This window comes from Meriones unguiculatus, chromosome 5, assembly GCF_030254825.1.
Source record: "Meriones unguiculatus strain TT.TT164.6M chromosome 5, Bangor_MerUng_6.1, whole genome shotgun sequence".
Taxonomy (NCBI): domain Eukaryota; kingdom Metazoa; phylum Chordata; class Mammalia; order Rodentia; family Muridae; genus Meriones; species Meriones unguiculatus.
Window position 1 is genome coordinate 17,843,656 of NC_083353.1, and position 7,799 is coordinate 17,851,454.

General features: G+C 41.1%; 1 pseudogene; it reads right to left on the reverse strand.

The window, feature by feature from the left end:
* Positions 1-447: 447 nt before the first annotated feature.
* On the reverse strand, positions 448-804 carry LOC110541652 (RNA guanine-N7 methyltransferase activating subunit-like; annotated as a pseudogene).
* Positions 805-7,799: the final 6,995 nt, after the last annotated feature.

Genomic DNA, 7,799 nt, shown 5'->3' on the forward strand with positions numbered 1-7,799 from the left:
TGTTGCAAAGCTTAAAGGATTACCCCAAATTCATAATTCAGATGAAGGCTATTTAATATAATATTAAAAGATAATTCAGTTCTTTTTACTTTGTGAATAAGGAAATGTTGGTTAAGGACATTTTTTTTTTCAGATTAAAACTTTTATTTCCGTGACATACACAAAACCCCTAGAGGCCAAATAAGTAAAACAGACCAAACTCAAACACTATTAAATCATAAAACAAAAAGTGTATTTAATATAATGTCAAGCTCTGTAATTTGCACTTGGTAGATTTATTACATCAATCATTATATCCCTAGCAAAATAAATTTTTTTCATGTCTCAATTTCTAAATAATTTACAACTAATTTTTTTAAATAGAATGAAAAGTTATGACAAAAAGAAGACCAATATTTATCACATTGTTTAAATCAATGGTCTTTTATTAATAACTGATGACATCTGTCAGTAGTAACCATATGGAGGCTGCTGATTGTCACCATACTGTCCTGCACTGTTGTTGATAGTAAGGCTCTGGTCTCTGCTGTGGGTAGTTGTTACCCCGTGATCATCCATGCCACTGACTCTATCTACTGTCACTTGGCCATCCCCGTCTGTTATCCCTACCTCTAAACTGTCTGTTGTCTTGCAGCCAGTTGCCTCTATTTCTTTGATGACCACCAGCTCTTCTATTCCATTCCTCATCATTAGAGGGGATTCAGGAGGACATTTCAAGAATTCCTGGTACTCTTTGTCATCTTGTGTGAATCTGCTCGCAAACATCTGTTCAAAATTTGGAATCAAGTCAGAAGTTTCACTCATATTGAAATTCTGTACAATTTTTAAGATCCTTCCTCAAGACACAAGGAGGGATCAGGGCCACAGCAGCACCCCAAACAGCTGTCCTAGGTAACTAAATGCTCAGCCTGTTAAGGACTTTTAACAAATAAGTGGATTTTGTTTAAGTTCATGTTGTGTTTCCTCTACTAAGTGTAGTCAGCACATAGCCTGAGATAAGCTTCAGAAACTCATAGTGAACATTCAAGACCTTTCAGAGGATGCCTGTGTAAGACTCATGTCCTATTCTCTGTCTTCTCTACTTCTTGTGTCTATCATGTTTACCCTTCTGAATGAGGTTTCAGCCTCTTCCTTATGATCCTCCTTGTTTAGCTTCTTTAAGTGTATACATTTTAGTATGTTTATCCTATATTAGATGGCTAATATCCACTTATAAGTGAGTGTATACCCTGCGTGTACTTCTGGTTCTGGGATATCTAAATCAGAATGATCTTTTCAATTTCCATCTATTTGCCTGAAAATTTCATCATTTTCTAGTTTTCAATTGCTGAGCAGTATTCCATTGCTTAAATGTACCACGATTTCTGTATCTATTGTTTTGCTGAGGAACATTTAGGGTTTTTGCAGATTCTGGCTATTAATAGCAAATCTGCTATGAACATAATTAAGCAAATGTCCTTATTGTGTGGTTTGGGATCTTTCATATCTATGTCCAAGATTGGTATAGCTGGATATTGAGATAGGACAATTCCTAATTTTCTGAGAAAGCATGAGATTGATTTCCAAAATGGTTGTACAAATTTACATTTTCACTATCAATTCAGGAGGATTCTCCTATCTCCAGAACCTCTCCAGCATGTGCCATACTTTGGGTTTTTGAGCTTAGCCATTCTTAAGGCTGTGAGGTGGATTCTCAGGTTATTTTTGAGTTGCATTTCTCAGGTGACTAAGGACATTGAGCGTTTCTTTAAGTGTTTCTCTGCCATTCAATACTGAGACTTATAGCCAGACTTTGGGAATAGTATAGACAACCTTTTGGATGAAGAGGGGACAGTAGCTCCACAGGAGACCTAAAGATTCAAAAAACCTGAGCCTAGGAAGGCCTGCAGAGACTGATACTCCAACCAAGGACCATGCAAGGAGAGGACCTAGAGTCTCTGCTCAGATGAAACCCAAAGGCTGCTCAGTTTCCAAGTGGGTTCCCTAGTAAGAGAAGCAGGTCTGTCTTTCACAAGTACTCAGTGGCTGGCTGATAAGCTCTCCCTCACGGGTGCAACCTTGCCAGGTCACAGATGAAGATGATATAGCTATACCTGATAGGCTAGGGTCAGATAGAAGGGGAGGAGGTCCTCCCCTATCAGTGGACTAGAGCAAAGGCATTTGTGGATAATAGAGAGGGTGGTAGGATGGGAGGAAATGATAGGAGGATGCTATAGCTTGGATATAATGTGAATAAATTGTAATGATAACAAAAAAAGAGTCTGGGACCATTGCATGCTGTAACATGCACTTGTAATCAAACTTGATGACCTAAACAAATGACCTTTCACCCTCCACCCCACTGTGTGAGCCTGTTTCATGTGTAGATTCAATAATGGGATCAATGAAGTCAGTCTAATGCCATAGCTTTAATACTGTAAAATACTGAGAGAGATTCTGCAATGCTGAAACTAGATCACTGCATGAAAGGCAAAGAATTTCAAGACAGTTTGAAGTATAAACAGATCAGCAGAGGAAGGGGGACAATTATAAATTTTATTATTATTTTTGTGATATTTCAAGTCTTGTATTGCCCACGGAGACTGTCATCCCTCAGTGGAATGTGTTAGAACAATTGATGTCTGACCATTAAGCAGCAACAAGTCTGAACTTTTCATCTTCAGGAACATTTTAGTTTCACATTAAAACTGAAAAGACAATCTTGGAAATTATTTTCTTAATTTTTTTATAATTTATTCATTTTATATCCTGATTGTAGTTCCCTCCCTCATCTATTCCCGGTCCCACCCTCCCTACCTCTCCCCTTCCCTTTTCCTTCCCCTAGTCCACTGAAAAGTGGAGTTCTCTTCCAGTGCCATCTGACCCTAGCTTATCAAGTCTCATCAGGACTGCCTTGGTCCTCTTCATCTATGGCCTGGCAAACCTATATCACCAGGGAGAAGTGATCAAAGAACAGGCAACCGAGTTCATGACAAAGGTAGTCCCTGCTCCCCTCACTCAACAACCCACATGGAGACTGAGTGGGTAGTCCGTTGGCTACATCTGAGCAGGGTGTCCAGGTCCTCTCCATGATAGTCCTTGGTTGGTACATCAGTCTCTGCAAGCAACCTTGGGCCCAGACTTTTTAGCTATGTTTTCCAGGTCCTTCTACATCCTTCTTCTTCCACAGGACACTCTGTGATCTGCCTAAATTTGGCTCTGAATTTTCACATAAGCTTTGATCCCTTTTTGGGTGGAGCTTTTCAGAGGACTTCTATGGTGGGCTGCTAACCTGTTCCCCCTTTTCCACTGCTTCTAGTGTCATCCTATTTGCCATTCTGAATGATTATTAAACATCCTCCCTAGGGTCCTTCTTGTTTAGCTTCTTCAGGTCTGTGGATTTTAGTATGGTTATTTGTTGGTATAATGTTCTTGTGTAATGTGTACAATTTACCCTTGTTCATTCAAATGCTGATTCTTCTACTCCACTATCTGGTTTCAATCCAGACATTGTATTGTGATACTTATTCTAAGCATCACCTGTCTCAAGTTTGTATAAATATGCCACCATTTGTTCCCTATATTGTCAATTAAACATTCAGCCTGTGTTGTGCAATGGGGAAAATAGGGTAGGACATCATGGTCAGGAGGGAAATGAATGGGATTAGTTGGAGAGGAGTGATGAATAGGAGAAGACTTGAACCCATGAGTGATGAACCAGACCTATGAACCACAGCGATCATCAGGGAGGTTCAGTGCAAGAAGCATACTCTTCCTCATCTCAAGCCCCTGGCATTTTACAGAGTCAGGATGATCCTGCGTTTGGAACCTGGGTCTTCATCTGTGCAGGCTCCAGGCTGTTGCCTACCATCTGAACAAGCCCTGGGCAAAAACATGTTCTATTTTGGAATTTAGCCCTGGTTCACACGTTTCACCTTCCTCAGGACTCCAGTTCTACCTCTCTCCACAGCACATGCACCAATTCTCTCTTCTATCTTTACTGCCTGACTATCACACTGTAGTGTTGTCCATTTGACCTCGGCAGCTTTGCCATAACCTTGTGCCCCAAAATGTAGGTCATGTCTGCCTGGGCCGTCTCTAGAATTCCTTTTTTTTTTCTCTAGAATTCTTATAGTTTGCCTTGTGTCAGAGGTACCAGTGATGTACAGAGTAGCCCCACTCTGTGCTATAAATGCAGAAAACACTGAAGCTTACCACTTATTCACAGGTTATTTCATCTGTGTGAGCAGGAAGGAAGTGACGAGCATGTCTGTTTTCCTCCTGGAGACTGAACTGCATTTACTTTTCTATATCCTTGGTCCCAGTGCTGTTTTAGGATTCCAGGGTCATGGTATCATATATTTCCACCAGATTCTAACTTTCCTAGTGAACTTCTGTCTGATGCTCCAGGCAACAATGAACTTTCTCTCCATTGGCTTTCTTCAAAATATAGTATTTTATTGATCACCTTAAGGCTTCCCACTCCACTTTTGAAAGGTATCAAATAAAAATTCAGTTTTACTCTGTGGCCTGCTCTTTATCACTTTCCTTGGGCAAGGTGAACTTGCCAGGCCACAGAGGAAGAGGGTGCAGGCAGTCCTGAAAAGCCTTGATAGTCTGGGGTAAGTTGGTAAGAGAGGAGGGCACTTCATTACTCAGGTCTAGAGGAGTGGAATAAGGAAATGAGTGAGGTAGGGTGGGACCTGGAGGAGACAATGGAGAGGGCTACCATGGATATGTAAAATTATTAAATTAATAAAAATTCCAAGCTTAAACAAAATTCAGTTTTAATTTCACCTCCATTGCTTGGGAGTTCATCTTCTCATATTGAGTTTTGTTTTCTCCTAATATCTTGGGACAGTTGATTCTCTAGATTCTTGATAAGGACAAAATGAGATGAGGAAGGAAAACAGGTAGTAGGTCATCTTTGAGATTACAATTTTTCCTATGTGTTTTAGTTCATACAAGATATGTGTAGGATTTATCCTGCTAGTTTCTGTCACTATGCAGGATGTTCTGACTTGACCTATGGAAGATGGACGGATCTCAGAAACAACTATGACAATTTAATATTCTGTGTGAGAGATAGGGCTTGAGGTGGGGCAAAGATGAAGTAACTGAGGAGACTATTTGCTTATACAACTCAGATGAACCAGTAACAAGTAAAATGTATCCATGATAGAACAAGGAGAAAGACAGAGAAGATGGGTACTTTTAGCACTCTACCTTGGATAGTGTCCTAGTTTGCTTTCTATCACTGTGATAAACATCATGACCAAATGCAAGTTGGAGAGGAAAAGGTTTATTTGGCCTACAAGTCCTGATCACAGACCTTCATTGAGGGAAGATAGGACAGGAACTCGCAGCAAGAGCAGAGGCAGGAAGCACTAAAGAAAGGCACTTACTAGCTTGCTCTCTATGGCTTGCTCAGCTTGCTTTCTTCTAACTTCCTAGATTATTACCAAAGAATAGCCCCACCTATGGTGTCCTGGACCCTTGTATAACAATCCTTTATTAAAAATCATTTGTCTATGTGCAATCTCATGGAAGTAACACCTCAATTAAGGTTCTTCTTCCTTTCTTGTGTCAAGTTGACAAAAATACTAAACAATATTCCTAAATATATAAGTCCAGTGTGAAGTCAACAGGCATGGCTCAGTCTCACTAAATCACTAAATTCTTCCCCAATGTAAGGGTTAATGTTGTTCCTCATGATGAAAACCTTGCAGAATTTCTGATTACTGACTGTTTTGTTGTGCTTCTGTTATGCTAGTAGTAATACTTTCTAATCCTAAGATAAAGTATATTTTCTCTTCCTCTCTACATTAGAGTCCTTTACTGTGTAGAAGGCTCAGGGGAACAGTAGAGTTTCTATTATTCTGGGGAATACTGCAGCCTGGACATAGTTTTCTTATTCTAGAGTTGTAGCTTTACAGGGTCCCATCAGGGTGCAACATCATGAAGGAAAAAACACTCAGGTAAAGAAAGTCTGTCCTGAATTGAGTGGCTGAGAGAAGCTGGAATGTTATTGTGAGGTGGAGATGACATAGTGTCCAAAGGAGATTAATAGAGAAAGATGTGTGGGAGAGGAAGGGGAACAATGGGGGAGAGAGAGAGAAAGAGAATGAATGTGAATTAATCCAAACTTCTTTTTCCTTTTTTCCTCTATCTTTATCTCTCTCTCCCTTTCTTATTCTTCCTCTTTTTTTTTTTTTTTTTGATCACATGTCTTTTCTATGAAAAGCACTGAAGACTGCAAAGGAGACTAAGGAGACAAGAAAACTACGTGCAGTAGTCTGTGTTGGTGCTGTTAAGGAGTTTTTCATTGTCCACAAACCAACTGCTCAGTTGTGTCTCTCAGAGGAGTCCCTGAGTCCATCGAAGGTGGATAAAGCAGGTTTGTGGGAAGTTATTTTTCAGGACTCAATCACTGTGGGAGGTCTTTTCAGTCTTTCAGGACAATGGTAAATTGTGCAATACACAGGCTGAAAGTCTGCAGTAATGAAGGTGAAGTTTGTCCCAGATCTGCTTCCAATGAATCTGGTGGGGTCTCCATCAATCCCTACTGAAGTGTGGTAAATGAGGGCCTTGATGATCTGTCCTGGACTCTGCTGGTCCCAGGACAATGCTTTCCATCAGTGTTCAGGAGGCTCTGACTGTCCCTGCAGGTGATAGAGACTTTCTCTCATGGAGAAACCTGAAGGGATTCTGCTGACTGGGTAAACATGATCTGCCCATTAGATGCTGTAATCAGAGGCACATGGGGATATTAAGAGTGTGTGAGATATTGGAGCAGAGGTTCCCACTATCAGGAGACCACGACCTGCCAGAGCTGTGCTACAAATGGCTTTGAATCCTTACCAATCTCCAAAGCATCTTTCAGGTCAAAGTCATCTTACCATGTTACTTCACTTGTGGCACATAGGAGATGGAGGAAGAGTGGGGCTGCCACCAACTCTCAAGCTGCTGAGAATGCTCTGGCCCAACCAAAGGCTCAATATTTAACCCCTGATCACAGGGAGGTGACGATGAGATATGTTAATGCAAAGTCAATGAGGATGAAGGCTGAGCAAGTGGTATGGAGGCCTGTGGTCATCCCTGCATCTCTGATGCTAACCTCAATCTTCCATCCACTGCCTGCCTTTACCCTTACCCCTGAGGATTTCCTCTGGTAGTGCCACAGGCGCTGTGCTTATGATGTGACAGCCACTGCTACCTCCACCATAAACAGTAGGCTGGGGCCCATGGAAAGTGCTCTTAGGAATTAATACCTCTGTAGAATGGAGACATAAACAGCCCTTAGCTGCAACAATGACTGAAGTATAAGACAAAGGCTGCTTTGGTGAGGTTACAAACAAGGCTCAATTTCTCCCGTGACTGTGGGACACAGACTCTGCTATTTGGAATGTTGTGCCCATCTTTATCTTGGAACGTATTAAGCTGTGGTGAGACACAACTAATCTCACAACTCTGGAAGCTGACTACTATTTCTTATTTTTAATTTTTATTATTTAATATTTTTATTAATTATACTTTATTCCCTTTGTATCCCCCCTATAAAACCATCATTCCTCCCTTCCAAAATCCACCTTCCTTCCTCCTTCTCTAGGCATGCCCCTCCCTAAGCCCACTGATAGGAGAAGTCTTCCTCTCCTTCCTTCTGATCTTAGTCTATCAGGTCTCATCAGGAGTGGCTGCAATGTCTTCCTCTGTGGCCTGGTACTGCTGCTCCCCCCTCAGGAGGAGGTGATCAAAGTGCTAACCAATCAGTTTATGTCAGAGGCAGTCCCTGTTCCCATTACTATGGAACCAACTTGGAC